Genomic DNA, 23,454 nt, shown 5'->3' with positions numbered 1-23,454 from the left:
AACTGGAAAAAAAAATATAGCTGGCCGAAGGGAGTGGGAGTTTCCCTAGATAAAAAGACAGTTTAAAAAACAGCAAGGAGAGAGTTCGTTTTTGCTGCTGGGAGGAAGAAGACAAGATGGAGATTTATGATGGACTGAAGAAACATTTACATGATTGATTTTATAGTCGTTGCTGAAATATCCCTACAACTAAAAAACTTCTGTGCTTTACCAGCTGTATTCAAGGACGTGAGATAATAATTTTTTTTTATTTAGAGAATGTGTTTAATTATTTTTCTAGAGAAATGCAATGAAGGGGAGGGAAACTGCTTAGAGTAAAAAATTGTACAAATATCTATTTATATTATATTAGAGTTATGTTGATTTAATTCTTTAATAAATACTTCTGTCTATTTGACAGTTTAAAATTATGTTCTTTCCTGACCAAACCGAATGCATTTTGAGTACTGAATTTACGCTACCTAATTAATTGATGATTCAGCCCAACCAATTAAAATCTTATATGTCTGTGTTGTGTTACATAAAATCAAGTGGGCTTTTTGAAACAGACAAGAGTAAAGCTCCTAACTGTTTGTATTTGGGCTGACGGACAGCAGAGAGAGGGGATTGCTTTGTTTGTTTATCAAATCCCTACTTGTGCTTCTCTAATTACTTTATTACAGCTTCTTAGGAACTGAATGAAGTAAATAAGAGTCGTTATACCCCCTACCCCCCAAAATAAATTGGGGGGGTCGATCCCATGACAGCAGCCGGTTACCAGGAGACCCCTGATTCCTGCTGCTTCACGCTGGTCCTGACTCCTCCCCCTCTCTCAAAGAATGTATGCTTTTAAATTGTGGTGCTGGAGGAGATTCTTGAGAGTCCCCTGGACTGCAAACAGAACAGAGTTTAGGAATCCTTCAGTCTTGAAAGACTATGGTAACGTGCTCTCTATGGAGAACTTGGAACAGCATCTAGTGTGGCTTAGAAGGCCAATTCGAAAGTGACAATCCCTTCCACACTGAAGACAAATAAAATCTGTCCCCTGTCCAGCTCCCTGATTTTGCTGGTTTCAGGACTGCCTCTTTGCTTCGGCCTGCTGGACAAGGGTCTCTTCAAAATGGGAGAGGCCATGATGCACCACCTGCCTCCAGGCTCAATGCTCAGATGTCAAGGTTTCCCATCTGTTGAGGTCCATTCCTAAGGCCTTCAGATCCCACTTGCAGATATCCTTGTATCACAGCTGTGGTCTCCCTCTGCGGCAATTTCCCTGCACTAATTCTCCATACAGGAGATCTTTTGGAATCCAACCATAAGCCATTCTCATGACATGCCCAAGCCAACATAGATGTCACTGTTTCAGTATTGTATACATGCAAAAAAATTCCAGCTCATTCTAGGACTACTGTATTTGGAACTTTGTCCTGCCAGGTGATACCAAAAATTTGTCAGAGACAACACATATGGAACATGTTCAACTTCCTCTCCTGCTGTGCACAAAGGGTCCAGGACTCACTGCAGTACAGGAGTGTGCTCAGGACACAGGCTCTGTAGACCTGGACACAGGCTCTATAGACCTGGACAGAGTCAGATAAACTTATTTGAAAAGCAGCTGAAGAAAGAATTGAAATTGAAAAACCTGGGCCCAATACAAAATTATTTAGGTAAAGGTAAAGGTTAAGGTTCCCCTTGACAATTTTTGTCCAGTCATGTTCGACTCTAGGGGGCAGTGCTCATCGCCGTTTCCAAGCCATAGAGCCAGTGTTTTGTCCGAAGACAATCTCCTGTGGTCACATGACCAGTGCGACTTAGACACGGAACGCTGTTACCTTCCCACTGGGGTGGTCCCTATTAATCTACTTGCATTTGCATGCTTTCGAACTGCTAGGTTGGCAGGAGCTGAGACAAGTGACGGGCGCTCACTCCGTCATGTGGATTCGATCTTACGACTGCTTGGTCTTCTGACCCTGCAGCACAGGCTTCTGCGGTATAGCCCACAGCACCACCACGGCCCTTTTATTTAGGGGTGCAAATAAAGAAAGAAAACAAAGGTTTTGTATTAAGCCAAAAGATAAAAATTGAGCAGATGTTGGAATGATACAATTTGCAAGATTGTAAAAGTGTACAAACCCCTATGGTTATAGATTTTCAAAAGTCTGATGGAGTTAGCAAAGAGTTTGAAAATCAAGAAATTTATCAATCTGCAATTGGCAGCTTAATTTACTTAGTGAATTGGACTAGGCCAGACATTGCAGCAGCAGCGAACATACTAAGTAGACATGTGTCTAAGCCAACTATGAAATACTGGCAAGGTGTAAAAAGAGTATTTAGATACTTAAAGCGAACAAGTGACAAATGTTTATTCATAAAACCTTCAAAAGAATTGAATTTAATGGCCTATGTTGATAGTGATTGGGCGAATGATGAAAATGACAGGAAGTCAATGTCTGGATTTGTAGTGATGTTTGCAAATACGTAGGGTGGAAATTCAGGAGACAAAGTTCAGTTGCTACTTCTACAGCAGAAGCTGAATTTGCTGCTTTATCAGAACTATGTTCTGAAGTATTTATTTATTTATTTATTTATTTATTTATTTATTTATTTATTTATTTATTTATTTATTTATTACCCCACCTATCTGGCCCATCGGACTGTCAATGGATGCAAGGAAAAGTCATGTACTTAGGTCATTCGATTGGGCAAGGAGAAATTCAGACTCTGCAAGCCGAAGTACAATCTATTAATGATTGGCCTATTCCAAGAACTAAGAAACAGGTACGTTCATTTTTGGGCCTAGCTGGCTACTACAGAAAATTCATTCCATCAGGAAAGGTTAGATTCTTGTTGTAATCCAAAAGTCCATGTTGAAAAAAACTCCATTCAAAAGTTATAGTCCATTTTGGGAAAAGCACGTCTGTCCTTTCTCAGTCAAACTCCACCTTTTTTTTTTAACTTCTTACCAACCTCCTTCTTCTTCCCAGAATTCCTCATAAGGAACACCCCCTCCTGGGTCTTGTTGTCCCGCCTAACTTTCTCATGGGAACTTGAGAGTTGTTATCATATTTTGTGGCAGAATTATTTTGACTACGAAAGTCTCTGCTCTCTACTCATCTTAGCAACGAGATAACCAGAGAGTGAAGCTTCTCTGAAAGAGCATGAAAAACTTTCCTACTACAGAGCAGACTTTAAATCAAGATGGATGCTGTCAAGACAATATTATGACTACAAAACCCATTCTAGCATCTCATAAAAACACAAATCATCACACGGACCACTCTAGGCAGCTAAGTAGTTTGGTATAAGCAAATGATTAAAAATTTAAAGATTGAAACACGTAATGCAATAAAGGTATTAGAAGACAACACAACTTGCATACTATGGCGATTTCCTCTGAAGCCCTTATTCCCCCAGGCCTTCACGAGGATCTCGCTCCTCTTTCTTTGCTGCCACTAGGTATTGCTGCTTTAATACCATTTAATCATGGAGACATGTGTGTTTTTAAAACTTAAGTCATTTATTATATCAGGGTAGTTAATATAAGATTAATATTCAATAGGTAAATCACAGACTGATAATCACTAGTATTTGAATCAAAACAGCTATAACTTTAAACCTCTTTTAATTCTCTATTCCATTCTTCATTCTTAGAGATCTCTAACTCACTCTTATTTCACTTTTAAGTTTCACACAGTCTCTCTCTACCAGGATCTCACTCAGACTCTACGCACCAGCCTTTATATCCAGCTCCCTCCCCCCTTGGCTCCGCCTTCCATCCTCTCATTGGCTCCTTCTTCACTGTTCTGTGACGGACAGGTGAGGGCAGGGCTGTTCGCTACACACCTCCCCCCTTAAAAAGTTGTTTGATGGGGTAAAACCTAGAGTGCATTACCCTCATGAACAACGAGGAGCTTTAAAGTAGAACCCCATCAACTTCACAACTGTCATGAGTGCAGCTGAAGACCTGGAACCAGAAAGGTTAACTGAGGCTGAGGAGAATGCTGAGCAATCAGAAACACCTGAATCATCTCCAGATTCTCCTTCCCCAGCAGACAAGCTTCGGGCCAGGCTTCGAGGAAGACTTATGGCAAAAAGGTCAGAGGATCGCTCAAAGGCTGTCCACAGAAACATTCGTTCAACTAGCCCTGAGTACTGACAGGATGGAAAGGTTTCCAGCAGCTCAAGGGGCTGTTTTACTATAAAAACAGCTCCTAGTCAGCTAGAATTTCGTGAAAGCAACAAGTCAAAACCTCTGGCTTGCATCCACGCTCCTACAACTTGAACCGTGTTTTCCTGAATTCCTGACTCTGGACTCTGACCGTGGACTACGTTGTGTGTTTGACTCTGGACTTTGACCGTGGACTGCGTTCTGTGCGTTGGTTGGTAACTGGATACTGGCTTTGCATTCTTAGTATTTCTGACTTTGGACTGGTTTATCGGACTTCGGCTGTTGTAACCCCTGGGAACGTGACAACAACATTGCAATTAGAACTTACCATCTTTGAACATATGTAATAATTAAGCCACTTATATGCTTGCTCTACATTAACCTTGTAATTCAGTTACCAGTTCAATTACAATCCTCACCACTTCAACCATCTAACCAGGTGCTTACCCAACAACATCACCTAACACTTTTAATAATTACATACATTTTTTTTGAACACACATTATATAACATTAAATGTGTGTTCAAGAGACACTCAGGCCCATAAGGAAGAAACTTAATTTGGTGGTGGACAAAATTGGCAATTATAGGCCCGTCACCAATGTTTCTTTCATTAGCAAAGTGGTTGAGAGGGTGGTGGCTGATCAGCTTCAGACACATTTGGATGAAACATGCCGTGGATCCATTTCAGTCGGGCTTCAGGCCGCGCCATGGTACAGATACAGCATTGGTCGCCCTGTATGATGACCTATTGAGGGAGGCTGACAGGGATAAAATGTCTCTGTTGCTCCTCCTCGACATCTCAGCGGCCTTCGATACCGTTGACCACGGTATCCTCCTGGGGAGGCTCTCTGAGTTGGGAATTGGTGGCTTGGTGCTTGCCTGGCTCCGTTCCTTCTTGGAGGACCGTCTCCAGAGACTACAGCTTGGGGAGAGTGTTTAGGCCCCGTGGAGTCTCAATTGTGGGGTTCCGCAGGGGTCATTTATCTCCCCAATGCTGTTTAACATCTATATGAGGCCGCTGGGTGGGGTCATCAGGGGGTGTGGGGGCATCGTGTCATCAATATGTTGATGACACCCAGCTCTACATCGCCTTTTCATCAACTGCAGGTGATGCCATCCTGTCCCGTCAGTGCTGCCTGGGGACCGTACTGCAATGGATGCAGGAAAATGGGCTGAGGCTGAACCTGGACAAGATGGAGGTTCTGAGGGTGGGTGCCCCCACTGTTGGCAGTCTCGGTGACTCGTTCGGGGGAGTGACCCTGGCTGCAAAGAGTGGGGTTCGCAGTCTGGGGATCCATCTGGACCCGGCGCTCACGATGGAAATGCAGGTGGCGTTGGTGGTCCGCACCGCCTTCTTTCACCTTTGGTGGATAGCCCGGCTGCAACCCTATCTCGATCTGGGGGCGCTCACTACCTTGGTGCATGCGCTTGTAATCTCAAGATTAGATCACTGTAACGCGCTCTACGTGGGGCTGTCTTTGAGGCTGATGCGGAAACTCCAAGTGGTGCAGAATGCGACGGCCAGACTCCTTAGCAGAGCGAGAAAACACCAACATATTTCTCATATTCTGGCTGCGCTGCACTGCCTGCCCATTCGGTTCCACACTGACTTCAAAGTATTAATGCTTACTTATAAAGCCCTAAATGGTTTAGGACCTCAATATTTGGCGGAACGCCTGCTCCCACCAAGGTCTACCCGTATCACCCACACGAGTGAGGTGGTGAGGCTAAGGAGCCTGACGCCGAGAGAGGCCTGTAAGGAAAGAACTAGAAACCGGGCCTTCTCGGCGGTGGTTCCTCGCCTTTGGAACAATCTCCCTCCAGTGATTCACTGGAGGTATCTTCAAAAACCAACTAAAAACATGGATGTTCGTGCAGGCCTTCCCTCCAGTTAACCCTTGATTCCTTCTTTTTTTCTTGCCATCTTGAATAATTTATTAAATCATTATCTGATGTTATAATTTTTGTGTATATTTGTATGTTTTTATCTGTATTTGGAAGCCGCCTAGAGTGGTCGTAGGACCAGATGGGCAGGGGATAGATAGATAGATAGATAGATAGATAGATAGATAGATAGATAGATAGATAGATAGATAGATAGATAGATAGATAGATAGATAGATAGACAGACAGACAGACAGACAGACAGACAGACAGACAGACAGACAGATAGACAGATATAGATAGATTTAACAAGGTGCAATTACGCATTCTATCGCTTTTGCCATTTTTCCAATGTCTATTTTTTTCTTCGGTCTTTGGCGTGCATCACCAGGGCGCCTGCCACAACATTATGAGTCTCTTTTGTCCACATTTCAAATTTTCTCAGTCTAAGTTCTATGACATATGAGATCTCTCTCACCACCACGTTTTTGTCTTCTTCGAAAGTCCAAAACTGTAGTCATGGTGGAGTGGTAGTGCTCATAAAGGAAACGTCCTACCCCCCCTGCGTGGCTTGAGATATGGTGAAGTCCCCCTTCCTCAGCACCTTCATGATACTCACGACTTCCTAACAGCTGGGGTCTCTCGCCAACCTGCAGCTTCCCTCTCAGGAACGACCTAGGATGAAGGATCTTGCAGTCATCGCTTTCCTCTCAAGAAGCAGGCGTCTTTTAATTTCGTGGCTGCTGTCTCCATCTGCAGTGATCATGGAGCCCAGGAAGATAAAATCTGACACTGCCTCCATAATTTCCCCTTCTATTTCCCAGGAGGTGATGGGACCAGTGGCCATGATCTTAGTTTTTTTGATGTTGAGTTTCAGACCGTTTTTTGCACTCTCCTCTTTCACCCTCATTACAAGGTTCTTTAATTCCTCCTCACTTTCTGCCATCAGAGTGGTATCATCTGCATATCGGAGGTTGTTGATATTTCTTCTGGCAATCTTAATTCCGGCTTGGGATTCCTCCAGTCCAGCCTTCCGCATGATGTATTCAGCATATAAGTTAAATAAGCAGGGAGACAATATACAGCCTTGTACTCCTTTCCCAATTTTGAACCAATCCGTTGTTCCATATCCAGTTCTAACTGTTGCTTCCTGTCCCACATATAGGTTTCTCAGGAGATAGATCAGGTGGTCAGGCACTCCCATTTCTTTAAGAACTTGCCATAGTTTGCTGTGGTCCACACAGTCAAAGGCTTTTGCATAGTCAATGAAGCAGAAGTAGATATTTTTCTGGAACTCTCTGGCTTTCTCCATAATCCAGCGCAGGTTAGCAATTTGGTCTCTAGTTCCTCTGCCTCTTCGGAAACCAGCTTGTACTTCTGGGAGTTCTCGGTCCACATACTGCTGAAGCCTACCTTGGAGGATTTTGAGCATAACCTTGCTAGCATGTGAAATGAGTGCAGTTGTACAGTAGTTGGAGCATTCTTTGGCACTGCCTTTCTTTGGGATTGGGATGTAGACTGACCTTTTCCAATCCTCTGGCCACTGTTGGGTTTTCCAAACTTGCTGGCATATTGAATGTAGCACCTTAACAGCATCATCTTTCAAGATTTTAAATAGTTCAACTGGAATGCCATCACCTCCACTGGCCTTGTTGTTAGCCAGGCTTTCTAAGGCCCACTTGACTTCACTCTTCAGGATGTCTGGCTCAAGGTCAGCAACCACATTGTCTGGGTTGTGCGGGATATCCAAATCTTTCTGATATAATTCCTCTGTGTATTCTTGCCACCTCTTCTTGATGTCTTCTCCTTCTGTTAGGTCCCTCCCATTTTTGTCCTTTATCATGTCCATCTTTGCACAAAATGTTCCTCTAATATCTCCAATTTTTCTGAACAGATCTCTGGTTTTTCCTTTTCTGTTATTTTCCTCTATTTCTTTGCATTGTTCATTTAAGAAGGCCCTCTTGTCTCTCCTTGGTATTCTTTGGAAGTCTGCATTCAATTTTCTGTAACTTTCCCTATCTCCCATGCATTTTGCTTCCCTTCTCCTCTCTGCTATTTGTAAGGCCTCTTTGGACAGCCACTTTGCTTTCTTGCATTTACTTTTCTTTGGGATGGTTTTTGTTGCTGCCTCCTGGACAATGTTCCGAGCCTCTGACCTAAAACCTTTAGGTAGAGCCTAGCAAAATAGAGCCTAACTCTCAATCCTTTTGCATTTTGCCCCCCTGGCAGGGTTAGGCTACATTTCAACCTATTTAGCTTTCGATAGGTCACCCCTCTGCCTTTCCAATATGGCCATGCATGTTTTCTTTTGGGCTTTCCCCTTCTCTAATCTTGGACAAACTTTGCTTTCCGGCCCCAAAGTTTGGCTAGATAGGTTCGTCCTGTATAAGGTGTAACCGCCTGTGGGCATGCATCTCCAGTGTCAAACCTGTGCAATACACCCTTGGCTACTTTGAGCTTGTTGGAGAAAACCTGCTTGCACTCTCTAAACATGGCTATAGCTTCTGTTTGTTGTTCTGGTGAAACTGGGGGACTGATTTGGTCCTCTTCTGATGTGTATTTGAGTTCGCCCCTCCTTTCCCCAAAAGGTAACTCGAGGCTTTCACTGTCAGCTTTTTTCAATGCCAGCCAGGCAACGTTTTCCTTTCTACAGTAGGACTTGATCATTGTCACCCAGTCCACTATCCTGCCTGTCTTCCCCTTTAACAGTTCAACGTAATCTCCCTCATTCACTTGGGAGGTTAATTTCATCATCTTGTATAGGAAACAGGTTCCTAAAAACTTAACTAACTCAGAAGTAAACCCTTTGCTACATATATACATCAGCAGAGCATCTGCAATGGTCTGAGTCTCAATATTTCTCAGGGGAACTGCTTCGGGATACAGTGGGGTCTCGACTTACGAACTTAATCCGTATTGGAAGGCAGTTCTCAGGTCGAAAAGTTCTTAAGTCGAATCTGCATTTCCCATAGGAATGCATTGAAAACCATTTAATCCGTATCTGCTCTTTTCGTCCATAGAAACTATTGGGAAGCTGCTATTCCACCTTCTGCCACTAGAGGGGGATATTTTTTTCTTTTTCCTTTTAACCTAAGATGACTTAGCTTTTTAAAAAAGGGGGAAAAAGAGTTCGTAACTCGAATCTAAGTTCGTAAGTCGAGTCCATATATTCCTATGAGAGCAGTTCGTAAGTCGAAACGTTCGTATGTCGAGCCGTTCGTAAGTCGAGACCCCACTGTAATGTGTTGCCCAGTCAACAATATTCTGACTGAATTTGTTTCCCTTCAGGGTAACTCTGGGCAACGGTTCAACTATGTCTAAACTAATTCATTGTACTGAGTTCAAAATGACCGGTAAAGGACACCGCTCGGCGTCAGTTTTGTCACTGCAATCCCCTTGCTTCTGACCTCCTTCACACCTCTGGCCAAATTCTTTTAACTGCTCTTCCATTTCAAGCCAGTGAAAGTTTTGTATTAATCTATGCTCAGTGTTTGTGATGTCCACATGAGCTGCAAAGGTAGCAATGTGCCCCTGCTCCTGTATCCCCACTTGATCTTTGAGAGGCACTACCAGCTGCTTGTGATGAGTCTCCCCTCCTCCTCTGGGATTCACACAGGCCTCCCTGTCCAAAATGTCTTTTTTTTAGGAAGACCCTTTCAGGACTCTCAGGGGTTAACTGGCCTTCACCAACTTTCTTAAATCCTTGATCCAATGTGGGATGTGCTTTCTATTCCATTTTAACTGTACAGTGGTGCCTCGCTTAGCGATGTTAATCGGTGCAGCAAAAATAACTGCTAAGCGATTTCATCGCTAAGCGATTTTTAAAAGCCCATAGAAACACATTAAAATGTGTTTAATGCATTCTTATGGGCTTAAAACTAACTTTATGCGAAAATCCTCCATTGTGGCGGCCATTTTCGGTGCCTCTAAAGCAAGACAAAACAGCGGGTGGCCATTTTGTTTACCCGGCAGCCATTTTGGAACTGCCGATCAGCTGGCCGAAAATGGGGGCTTTGCGATGATCGCTTCCCTGCGAATTTTCCCCATAGGGCCCATCGCAAAGCGATTGCTTTTGCGATCACAAAAACAGCATCACAAAGTGATTTCGCCGTAAAATGGAGCGATCACTATGCGAGGCATCACTGTACTTTCTAGTGGAACCTTAACAGGTATTAATCCATCTGTGGGAACTTCTCCCCTCACCAGCTCTGTTTGAATTTCACCCTTATCCTCCGCTTTGCTTCTTTCTCTTGGGAGCAGATCTGCACTAAAACACTTTTGACATGCTCAGTGAGATCGATCCAATCAAACAAGGCGCAGGCAACCGCTCAGCTACGCCTATTCTTCATAATCTTTTCCATCCCTGATATTTTATAGGTACCTCAGCCACTGGCATGGTAATTAGTTCTGCACCCATCCCTTTAATTGTCAGGCTTTCACCTTTCAATATGTTCTCTGGAGAGATTATGGCTGGATGGCACAAAGTAAATTGAGAGCACGAGTCTTTCAGAGCCATACATTTTGTCCCGTTTACGCAAATACTGTCCCCAGAACTTTTAAAAAGTTCCTGGTTGGCCCCTATTAAATAGCAATGGACAATCTGAGCCACAGGCAGCTGTTCTGCTTGCTTTTCCTGACCCTCTGCCCTAGCTGCATTTGTATTATGAGTTACTGTTTCGCCATTCTCTGAGGTAACTTCGTTTTGCTGCACACAGTACACTGACTTAGGCTTGGGTAAATTTGCCTTTAACCCCCTTCTCTGGCTTTGGCACATTGTGAAATTAAATGGCCTTTCTGTCCACAACCAAAACACGATCGGGAATTTCTCTGTTCTGGGCTAAAAGTCTTATCTCCTGTCCCTTCCCAGTGCTTGTATTTTGGCTGGCTCTCTTCTGTGGGCTTGCCTACAAAATGGCTGCCACTTGCCTGCTGGAAGTAAACCTTGAGCTCCTTTTTACTGTCCTCCTCCAAGTGCAGTATTGAGTTTAAATGCAGGGTCATAAGTTTTTGGTGGAATTTTAATTGCTGGGAGAAACGGGGTATCTATATTTGTATGGTGAGTGTTGTGTATATTTTTAACTTTTTTGTAGTGGTGTTGTCCAGTTTTACCTTGGGGAAGAGCACCTCATTTCGTTGCACCCACTTGTGAGTGCAATGACAAATAAATTTCTTATGTCTTATGTCTTAGGTACTTCCTCCTTGAATTCACTCCCCCTCCTGATCTGAGGCATCTGCCCCCTCAAGAGGCACCTCTGCTGCCTTTTCCCCCCGCGTGGAAGGCATATTTATTTACAGTGGTGCCCCGCATAGCGACATTAATCCATTCCAGGAAAAACATCGCTATCCGGAATCATCACTATATGGAATGAAAAACCCCATAGGAACACATTAAACCCCGTGAAACGCTTACCGATCATCGCAATGCGATTTTCGGCCATTTAAAACATTGCAATGTGATTGCAAAATCGATCGCACAATCCGCATCGCAATGCGGATTCGTCATTAAACAGGGCGGTCGCTATGCGGGGCACCACTGTATTTAGTCTTCTGTTTCAATTTACAAGACTCAGATTTAAAAGGTACACTTCTCCCCCTCTCTCTTTTTAGTTAGAGTCTGTGTAATATAGTAGCTTCTCCAGCAATCATCCACTGTCAGGCTACTGTGTTTTTAGACCTCTGGCTCCCAGCCAGGCCTTTTTCCTGAGACAAAGTATCTCCCCACCTCTAGGCACCAAATAAACAGAAATATCAATTTTAACTCCAGTTTTTGCTGATTTGAGTCACCTCAGCTTCTCTAACCTTTGGCCTCCGCTTAGTCCCCTCAGAATGCTGTTCTTTGAGCTCAGGACAAGCTAGCCAACTGGCCCTTTCCCTGCTTGAGGTAAACTCCTTCCGGAAATGGTTTCCTCAGAGCCTGTCCCTATCTTAGCCCCCCGCGATCTGAGCTTAGGAGCCTCCCTACTAAGCTTTTCCCCCTGAAAAGCTCTAGGAAGTTACCCACTTCATTTGCTTCAGATCCCCTGACTAAAATATATTTTTCTGCTGTGGGAACCTTTCTGTTTCTAGGCATTACTGGATTAAATCGTATTCCACCGCTGGTCACCACTTCCCTTTCTGAGGTCATCTTCTCCTTTTCTATTTCTAAATCCTGCTGTCTTTCCTCAGATCTAGCCTTAGTTTTACTCTCTAGCTGTCTTATCTGGAATTCCTGATCCTTCTCTAATTTCCATTTTTGGACTTCTCTCTAGAACTCAACAAGTGCCAGCCGAAAGCAATGCAGTTTCTGTGCCTAACCAGTCAAGCATTGTGCCTACACAGAGACAGGAAGGAGTTAACTTAACTGTAATCCCTTCACAAGCCAATGGAATGCAGGCAACAGTAAATCAATATGTGCCTAGGGTTTTGGACTTACAAATTGCTGGAATTTCATCAGAATTTGTGAAACAGACAGAATCAGGAGAGAGATTTACAGTTATGGACCCTGATTGCATAGTACCTAGTGCACAAAGAGACTTGGCAACTAGAACTTTTTCTGAGGTTGTTTTTCTTCACACACCTGGAGGTGATATTGCTTTAAGTGCTTTTCGGGATTCGGGAGCTGATATTTCTTCGATAAGTAAACAATTTCGAGACCCCACCTTAATTTTGAACAATCTAAGGTGTCCTGTAAAAACTTATGGTTCTAAAGAGAATGAGCAGAAGTATGTTCCTCTAGCGTATGTCAACGTAACATACAAAAATTGGTCCGGGTTCAAGCATATTTTAACTCATGAGGGAAAACGTGATTTTCTACTGGGAAATGATCTTGCTTTTTTGGATCACATGCAAAGTCAGAATGCAGCTTCGATGCCGGTGGTCACCCGTTCTCAAAGTCGGGAGATGCATGATCCTGAAATGGAGCAAGAATCCACTGAGGATAGCTCAGATGGAAATCGTAGGCAACAGCAGCCTCTTGTGGCCAAACCTGATAATGCAGCTACTACAGAGACTAAAATGGAGGATGTGACCCCAATGGGATCAGCTGATTTTAGATTGAAGCAGCTTAATGATCCCACTCTAGCTTCTTTAAGGTCACAAGCAGACAGCTATGCTGAGCAACCTATACAACAGCAAGTTAGTTTTCTATGGGGTGAAAATGGACTTTTATACAGAGAATATTTTCCCAAATCTAACGTGGATGTGCAACCTGTGCAGCAGTTAGTTGTGCCTTCTGAATATAGACTGAGAATACTAGAAAGGGCTCATGACCATCCAAGTAGTGGGCACCAAGGAATACAAAAAACCTTAAAGAGAATTTCTCAACATTTTTACTGGCCTGGCATTTCAAAAACTGTAAAGGACTATGTCAGTTCTTGTGACTATTGCCAACGAACCGGGCATCAGACTGACAAGGTAAAGGCCGATATGCAGATTATGGAGATTCCTGACCAAGTGTTCCAGTATTTGCAAATGGATGTGCTAGGACCTTTAGTTCCTACTAAATCTAAGAAGAAATACATCATTTCTTTCATCTGTTCAGCCAGCAGATGGATTGAGGCTTACGCTATTAGCAACCTTACAGCTACCACCATAGCTCGTATCATTGTGGACTTGTGCTCACGTATTGGAGTACCATCTAAAATAATTTGTGATCAAGCTGGAGCTTTTAAAAGTGAACTTATGCGTAAGATTTGTGAGATAAGTGGCATAACCATCAGTTTTAGCACAGCCCATCATCCTCAATCTCATGGTATGGTGGAGAGAGGTCAATAAACTTTGCTTAGGATGATTAAAACTTTGGTTCAAGAATATGGAAACATTTGGGATGAACTTTTGCCTTTTGCTTTGTTTGCCTACCGCAGTTCAGCCCATTCTTCACTAGGGGGCTTTTCTTCAAGTGAAGTGGTATTTGGGAGAAATCTACAAGGACCTTTGGACTTCCTGAAATCTGATTGGGAAGGTGTGGTAGTTCTGTGCCAGTTGCTGATTTTGTCAGAAAACTTCAAGAGAAACTCTTGGCTGTCCAGGAGTTGGCCAGAGACAATTTGTTGGACGCTCAAGCAAGCCAGAAGTTCTTCCACGACAAGAGATCCAGACACAGGGAATTTTCTGTGGGTGATTTGGTACTTGTTCTGAACCCACTCAGACCTTCTAAGTTAGAAGTTGTCTGGGAAGGTCCAGGAGAAATTGTTCAAAAATTGGGAAATGTCAATTATCTTGTTAAAATGTTGAATTCTAATAAGAAACCTGTTCTTTATCATGTCAATAGTTTGAAACTGTACAAAGATAGATCTGCAATGGTTTTTCAATGTCATGCTGAATATTTTCATGCTGCAAGTGATCCTATTGATATGTTAACTGAATTACAAGATGCAGGTACATGGTCTGATAATCTTGTCTTGACAGGTACCACTGATCAGAAAGAAAGGTAGTTTCAAATTTTAGAACAATACCAAGATGTGTTCTCAGATAAACCAGGTTACACCAATTTGATCAGTCACAGGATTACTACTGAGAACAATACCCAGCCCATACGGTCTAGCCCATATAGAGCAATTGGTAATCATGCTATCCAGATTGAACAAGAGATACAAAAGATGTTATCTTTGGGGGTGATTGAACCATCAATCTCCCTTTGGGCTTCTCCGGTGGTTCTGGTGCCAAAACGTAATGCTATGGGTGAAATTCTCGATGAAGTAAGATTTTGTGTTGATTACAGAAAGTTAAACAGTGGTACAGTTCCAGATCCATACCCATTGCCTAGAATGGATGATTTAATTGAACATCTTTCAAAGGCTAAGTTTATCAACATTCTCGATCTAAAGAATGCGTATTGGCAGCTCGATTTGGCTGAAGATTCACGAGATAAGACTGCTTTCATCACGCACGTGGGAACTTTTTGTTTCCGACGTTTGCCTTTTGGTTTGAAGAATGCTGGTGCTTCATTCCAAAGGATGATAGACAAACTTTTACAGGGTTTCCCTTTTGCAAGTGCTTATCTTGATGATGTTGCTATTTTCAGTTCTGATTTTGATTCTCATATGACTCACATTGAAACTGTTTTGTCCAGACTTCAGCAAGCAGGACTAACAGTTAAAGCCAGCAAATGTCAATGGATGCAAGGAAGAGTCATGTACTTAGGTCATTTGATTGGGCAAGGACAAATTCAGACTCTGCATACCAAAGTACAAGCTATTAATGATTGGCCTATTCCAAAAACAGGTACGTTCGTTTTTGGGCCTAGTTGGCTCTTACAGGAAATTCATCCCTGATTTCAATCATTTGGCTTCACCTCTGACAGAGCTAACTAATAAGAGACAGCCTGTCAAGATAAATTGGACACCAGAGTGTCAACATGCTTTTGATGCTTTAAAAGCTAAGACTATGGATGCACCTATACTGAAATCCCCTGATTTCGACAAACCATTTATTTTACAGACAGATGCCTCTGAATTGGGCCTTGGTGCCACATTGTTACAGCAAGGAGAAGATGGGAACCTCTACCCTATCTCATACTTCTCTAGAAAACTCTTGGAAAGAGAGAGAAATTACGTCGTACCTGAAAAAGAGGCACTTTCTATATTTTGGTCTCTAAATTTACTTAGACCTTACTTAGACCTAAATTTACACTCCAAACAGATCACAGAGCGTTAGTTTGGTTGCAGAAGATGAAATCTCACAACCAAAAATTGTTGAGATGGAGTCTAGCATTGCAAGATTTTGATTTTGAAGTTCAACACATTCCTAGAAAATTGAATGTTGTAGCCGATGGTCTTTCTAGAATGTACTGTGAAGATTCTTATGATCCTGAACGTTGAAACAATGTATTCAGCAGTGTGCTATGTATCAGTATTATTATAGTTAATCTGTAGGATTTTGATATATAACCAGTTAATTACTTTGAATTACTTTTCAATTACTTTTGATTGATTACTTAAAATTAGATCAGATTAACTGCTCTGGATTTTAATGATTATCAGGGGTGGCATGTAATGATATGTGTTTTTAAGCTATTTCTGTGTTTGTTAGAATGGGTTTTGTAGTCATAAGATTGTCTTAATGGCATCCATATTGAATCATATGTCTGTGTCTGTACCAGGGATTTCACATGCTGTTTTCAACGGTATAGCTCTCAGCCTTATCTCGTTACTAGGAGACTAGAGAGCTGAGGAATTTGTAGTCATAACAAGTCCTTGCACCTGCAAGATTCTTTGGGGATAGTCGGGACAAGATACTTGTTGCTTGTTCCTAATTGTTCATCCTGTGGAGGAAGAAGGAGGGGGAAGAGTTGTAAAATGGAGTTTGACTGAGAAAGACAGGGAGGAGAAGAGAGAGACATGCAGTTTTTCCCAAAATGGATTATAACTTTTGAATGGAGCCTTTTTGCCAACATGGACGTTTGGATTACAACGAGACTCTAACCTTTCCTGATGGACTATGGACTATGGAGTCACTGGATACGTAAGAAAGACAACAGCTATGCATAATTCTAGCTTAGTATGTTTTTCTTGTGTTATTTTTCTTAGCTGGAGTTTGTGGGGTGGTCTATCTGACTTGAGATGGAAATGTTACTAACTGATTTACTATGCTATAATCTGAATTCTGTTTAGAACTATATTTCTTAATAAAAGCAATAATGTTTAAGATCGCATGCATTGGTCTCTTGTACAAACTAGCCTAACTAGTTGGCCACAAATATTTTGCTACCACATAGAGCCCAGATTTTACCTGAGTGTTAACTCATGGTTTGTCTGTGTTTCTTGCCTTTTCTTAACAATGGGGATGGATTTGAGGAAAGAGATTCAGTGCAGGGCCTGGTTGAGAATTTGGGCTCGTCTTAACCACATAAGGACTGACTAAATCTCTGGAATCTCTCTATCTCCGGCTCCCCTAAATCTCCTTGGAGACGGGGGTAGCTTACACCAGAATCTCATTGAGACTCTACACACCAGCCTTTATATCCAGCTCCCTCCCCCCTTGGCTCCGCTTTCCATCCTCTCATTGGCTCCTTCTTCACTGTTCTTCTGTGACAGACAGGTGAGGGGAGGGCTGTTCGCTACACATACAAATGGCTATAACAGGGGAAAAATGAGAAATAGGAGAAAACATGTAGACATTAAGTATCATAATGTAGAGAAGCCATAAAAGAAAAAATTATAGAATTACAGTACTGCAAAACAGAGGAAAATGTTGCTGACATTATGACAAAACCTTTGAATGCACAGAGACATGATGAAATAACCAAGGAATTGGGTATGGTTTCTGTTCAGGCATAAATTACGAGGGGTGTCAGAGTATTAAAAATGTACAGGCCTGAATGGAACAGAACAGAACAGAAGCAATAATGAGCTGCCATGATATCCAGGTGTGCAAAATGCTGAGTCACAGTGACTCTGGAGAGGTGGTGCCTGGATGATGCAACACCTGCTCTGATTGGACAAGGGCAGATGTTTAGTGTATATATATGAAATGTACAGAGAAGATGTACCACCCTTCACTTTGATGATTCCATGCTGTCGTGCTGCCACTTTGTGTATATGTATATGCTGTAAATATATGTGTTGTGCTGGAGGAAGCTGAACGTGTCTGTGTGAGTTATTTTGCCATCAGGACCTCAAAACATTACTCTGCTTGATTTCCCGGGTTCTTGCGGTAACATGTCCAACTCTTCCAAGACAGATAGGCAGTCAATGTTATTTACTGCTTCTTCAGTTACAGTGGTGCCCCACATAGTGACGTTAATCCATTCTAAAAAAAACATTACTATCTGGATTCCTCGCTATGCGGGGCAAAAAACCCCATAGGAACACATTAAAACACGTTTAATGCGTTCCTATGGGGGAAAAACTCACCGCTTTGCGGAAATCCTCCATCCAGCTGCCATTTTCGCCGCCCAGTAAGCGAGGAAACTGCGCGAAAATGCTTGCGGTGGCCATTTTGTTTACCCGGCGGCCATTTTGGACCCCCCGATCAGCTGTTTTTAAAACATTGCAATGCGAAGATCGGTAAGCGTTTCGCTTACCGATCATCGCAGTGCGATGTTTTACTATCTAAATCATCGCAATGCGATTGCTTTTGCGATCGCGAAATCCGCATCGCTATGTGGATTCATCGTTAAACGGGGCACTCGCTATGCGGGGCACCACTGTACTATATTCTCTCTGGACTATAGCTCAGAGTAGAGCTGCACCCAGCATTCCATCTGCTGTGCTTGGTCCTGGATGATCACGCCTTAGCAGACTTCAAGGGAGCAGATTTCTTCTGTATTGGACCTAAGGCCTGCTTGATACCATCATACATTCCCTTGATGTTACCTCTGTCCACTGCTATCTGTATCTGAGAGCAGAGCTGAAGCCAATAATCGTTGTAACACCATCTGGCAGCTTGTTGGACTTTGCTACAAGCAGCTCAAAGAGCTTGCAAGTTGTACTCACTAGGACAGGCTTTGTATGCTGCTCGAGCTCTCCTGTTATCCTCGATGGCTGGCATCAACTTCTCCGAATCAGCTTCAAACCAGTCTGCTGCTTTTTTGGTCTTCTTGCCAAATGTGGAAAAGGCAGTATTATAAACAGCGTTCTTGAAATGTTCCTATAATTCAGGTACATTTGCATCATTTGGGCCTGGAAGGGTTTCCTCAAGCGCTTGGGCAAATTTTCTTTGATCGCAAGTGTTGCTGATGTCGATATGTGGTCTTCCTTCCTTTTTCGTGTGATACAATCTCTTTGTTTGCAATATTACTCTACTACATACCAGGGAGTGATCAGTATCACAATCAGTACTCTGGTAACTGTGTGTGATCATAATGCTAGGAAGACTAGAATGTCTAGTAAGGATCAAATCGAGCCAATGCTTCGATCTTGGATGTCTCCAGGAAACTCTGTTGAAGCTTTGTAGTAAAGTCTGTGTTCAGGTTTCTATAACTTTCCCTATCTCCCTTGCATTTTGTTTCTCTTCGCATCTCTGCTATTTGTAAAGCCTCGTTAGACAGCCACTTTGCTTTCTTGCATTTCCTTTTCTTTGGGATGGTTTTTGTTGCTGCCTCCTGTACAATGTTATGAGCCTCCATCCATAGTTCTTCAGGCACTCTGTCCACAAAATCAAGTTCCTTAAATCTGTTCTTTGCTTCCACTGTGTATTCATAAGGGATTTGGTTTATATCATACCTTACTAGCCCAGTTTTTCTCACTTTCTTCAGTTTAAGCTTGAATTTTTCTATAAGCAGCTGATGATCAGAGCCACAATCAGCTCCAGGTCTTGTTTTTGCTGACTGCATACAGCTTCTCCATCTTTAGCCATAGAGAACATAATCTGATTTCAGTATTGCCCATCTGGTGATGTCCACATGTAGAGTCACCTCTTGTGTTGTTGGAAAAGAGTGTTTGTGATGACCAGCTTGTTCTCTTGACAAAACTCTATTAGCCTTTGCCCTGCTTCATTTTGAACTCCAAGGCCAAATTTAACTGTTGTTCCTTTTGTCTCTTGATTCCCTACTTTAGCATTCTAGTCTCCTATAATGAGAAGAACATCCTTTTTTTGGTATCAGTTTTAGAAGGTAAAGCAAAAAGCAAAGTGTGCTGCTTATATACTGCCCCATAGTGCTTCAAGCACTCTCTAGGCAGTTTACAAGTTAGTTATGCAAGCTACACATTGCCCCCCAGTGTTCATAGAATTGGTCAATTTCAGCCTCTTCAGCATTCGTGGAGGGTGGATAAACTTGGGTTACTGTGATGTTGAAAGGTCTGCCTCGGATTTGTATTGAAATCATTCTATCATTTTTGAGATTGTATCCCAGTAAAGTTTTTCCCACTTTTTTGTTGACTATGGGGGCTACTTCATTTCTTCTAAGGGATTCTTGCCCACAGTAGTAGACATGATTATCATCTGAATTGAATTCGCCCATCCCTGTCCATTTTAGTTCACTGACATTCAGGATGTCAATGTTTATTCTTGCCATCTCCTGTTTTACCACATCCAGCTTACCAAGGTTCACAGATCTTACATTCCAGGTTCCTATGCAGCATTTTTCTTTGCAGCATCGGACTTTCCTTTCGCTTCCAGGCGCCTCCGCAGCTGAGTGTCCTTTCGGCTTTCACCAAACCACTTCATTAGCTCTGGACCTACTTGTCCTTGTCCTCCGCTCTTCCTCAGTAGCATGTTGGACGCCTTACAATCTGAGGGGCTCATCTTCCAGCATCATATCTTTCAGCTTTTTGTTTCTGTTCGTGGGGTTTTCTTGGCAAAGTTACTGGAGTGGCTTGCCAGTTCCTGCTACAGGTTGATCACATTTAGTCAGAACTCTTGACTATGACCTGTCTGTCTTGGGTTGTGATGAGATGTGTTTTTATGGGTAAGCCTGTCTCAATAGAATCCATTTTAAATTAGGATTTCTGTGTAGTTTCTGAGATGAGCCACCGTGGCTATCTCTTATCTAGTTGCTAAGGAGAAACATTCCTGGTAGCCAAAGCATTTCTGTAGCTCTCGTGGGAATATGGGGCGTGACCTGTCCAGAGGTTTCTGGCCCTTGGGAACTCTGGGAAGAAGAAGCGATGGGGGAGAGAAAGTAGTGTGTGTTCCATCATGGATTACAAATAGTTTCCTCTGCCATGGACTGAGGGAAAACACCTGGATTGCATCTACAACAGCTTGTGAACCCAGGACACGTGAGATGGACTATGTTACCCTTTATATTAGTTAGCATAGTTTCATTTCTTTATTTTTCTAGCTGGAGTGGGGGAGGAATTATCTGTGCCTTGTATTGAAAATGTACCAACTAAACATTTGGTTTCTTTACTTTAACAACTTTTATTAATAAAACAGTAATGATTGATTTCTATCTAGAAGCATTGTTTCTTGTTCAGACTAGCTGAGGAATATTAATTGGCCTTATATGTTCGCTACCAAAGATTTCTAGAGCCCAGATTAATCTGAGTATATCTCATGGTTATGTCTGTTTTGGCTATTTGGCTTATTAAAGGAGTGTGGCTTTTGGAGAAGAAGGAATAGACAAGACCCGGCTGAGATCCCCTGGGCTCTGCTCAGCAGTATTGTGGTTTGTCTGTCTTTCGGATCCATCCCATTCTCCGGAACCCCGCGAACGTCTCCTTGGAGATATGGGCGGTGTTTTCGCAGGTGTCCCTGCACAACATAGCCCATTGCTTTTCTGAATTCCTCAAGCCCCTTCACCATGACAAGGGAGCAATCCATGAAGGGGAGAATATACTAGTATCATACTAATATCGTGTTTCCCCTGTTGAGATAGTCCTGTCAGGTCTGGCTTCTTCAGTCTTCTAGCAGCTTTCTAAGCAGGTTTAAAATTTGGAGAATGGGTATAGCTCTCAGGCACAGGTTTTTTAGTTTCATTATCCTGTCACTGTTTGACTTAACCCCAGAAGTAGGTGTGCAGATGCAAGCACAAAATAGGCAAGTCCTCAGTTACTTTGGAGAACTTGAAGATTCCACAGTCAAGTGTCTGCCTTAGATCCCATTTACCCCCATTTGTCCATAAATAAAGCAAATCTATCTTAGGCTGCTTTAGACTTTCCAGCAAGTCTTTTAAAAAGTTAGGGGAAAGCACAGCAGAAAACTCTGTTTGCTTACCGTGCCTGATGTTCTTGCACAGTGGAGTTGCTGCTTGATTGTGAGTATTTGCTTAGTAATGAGGCCATGAGGGTGTACAGCTTTCATCCAAAGTTGTAAAAGCAAATATGCTTCCACTAGATTCTAAGAGCTTGGGAGTTCACCAGAATGCAAACTGTAAATCTCTGGCCACGTTTTGCACTTACTCTAGTAAGTAAGTAAGAGGAACCTGCATCTCTGTCTCGCTTGCCTTCCCTGGTGGCCTTTTGTCTCAAAGGAGAAGGTGATGGCCCGGCGCTGCCTCGGCCAACCTCTGCCTGAAGATAAGTTTTTACCATTGACTCGAGGGAGACTAGATAGGAAGAACACAATTCAGGGTTGCAGGTAAGCAATTCAGCTGTTTCTTCTCCCCTTTTCCTTGTCGTGTTGATAAAACAACAGGAATTCTGGAGGTTGTTTTGATTCCCTAAATGTTTGGCTTCAAAAGCTTCTTCAAGAGCTATTTAGAAGCTATTTAGAGGGAGCTTTTTTTAAAAAAAGACATGTATAAAAGGGTTGAATTAAAAAAAGAAGAGAAAAGCAAGGGAGAGAATGCTGCTGCCACACCCTACCAGAACCGGAACCACTATATCATATTTAAGTTCAAATATATATATACGCTAGGGAGCTAGCTTTCATTGTTTTATGGGATGAACTGCTTCCAAAAGCTCAGCTAATCTTTACCAGCTTGGTATTTTAATAGTACATCTTGTACCTCTTTTGAATATCTGATGTTTTACAACTTTTTAATCTTTTAAATAAACTTCATTGATCATGGCACTGGAAACCACAACTTACAAGTAAAGGCTGAAAGAATTGGGCATGTTCAGCCTTGTGAAAAGAAGACTGAGGGGAAATAGGATAGCACTTTTCAAATATTTGAATGGCTGTCATACAGCACAGGGACAAGATCTGTTCTTGATCATCCCAGAGTGCAGGACAGGCAACAATGGGCTCAAGTTAAAGGAAGCCAGGTTTTGGTTGAATGTCAGGAAAACATCCTAACTGTTAGAGCTGTATGACAGTGGAACCAATTACAGTGGTGCCTCGCACAACGATCGCTCCGTTTAGCGATGAAATCGCTTTGCAATGGACTTTTTCCCATCGCAAGAGCGATCGTTTTGCGATGGCCCCTATGGGGAAAATTCGGTTTGTGATGATCGTGGGGGAGCGCTCCCCTACGATCATGGCAAAGGCCCTGCCGGTCAGCTGTTCCAAAAAACAGGCTTTGCGCTGCTCGTGGGGAAGCACTTCCCAGGGAGCAGCCCAAAGGTTCGCTTTTTGGAACAGCTGACGGGCGGGCGTTTGGGCTGCTCGCGGGGAAGCGCTTCTCCGGGAGAAGCCCTCAGCTCTTCTGAAAGGCAGGCATTGGGGCTGCTCCGGAGAAGGGCTTCTCTGGGAGCAGCCGAAACACCCGCCCCTCAGCTCTTCTGAAAGGCTGGCATTTCGGCTTCTCCCTGAGAAGCGCTTCTCTGGGAGAAGTCCAAAAGCCCGCCCCTCAGCTCTTCTGAAAGGCAGGCGTTTCGGCTTCTCCCGGAGAAGGGCTTCTCTGGGAGCAGCCGAAACGCCCGCCCCTCAGCTCTTCTGAAAGGCTGGCGTTTCGGCTTCTTCCGGAGAAGGGCTTCTCTGGGAGCAGCCGAAACACCCGCCCCTCAGCTCTTCTGAAAGGCTGGCGTTTCGGCTTCTCCCGGAGAAGCGCTTCTCCGGGAGAAGCCCAAATGCCCGCCCCTCAGCTCTTCTGAAAGGCTGGCATTTTGGCTTCTCCCGGAGAAGGGCTTCTCTGGGAGCAGCTGAAACGCCCGCCCCTCAGCTCTTCTGAACGGCTGGCG

The 23,454-nt window shown here is 43.1% G+C and overlaps 1 protein-coding gene across 1 annotated transcript in view; it reads left to right on the top strand.

The window, feature by feature from the left end:
• The first annotated feature begins 707 nt into the window (after positions 1–707).
• Positions 708–23,454, top strand: part of LOC110070458 (uncharacterized) — a 44,954-nt gene continuing 22,207 nt past the window's right edge. Inside the window, 1 exon segment of the mRNA XM_072984835.2 lies at positions 708–2,754. The gene's annotated coding sequence lies outside the window, so the exon portion shown is untranslated.

The sequence above is a fragment of the Pogona vitticeps genome, chromosome 7, assembly GCF_051106095.1.
Source record: "Pogona vitticeps strain Pit_001003342236 chromosome 7, PviZW2.1, whole genome shotgun sequence".
Classification (NCBI taxonomy): domain Eukaryota; kingdom Metazoa; phylum Chordata; class Lepidosauria; order Squamata; family Agamidae; genus Pogona; species Pogona vitticeps.
The sequence above is the reverse complement of the archived record's forward strand: the minus strand, read 5'-3'. Positions and strand labels throughout refer to the sequence as shown.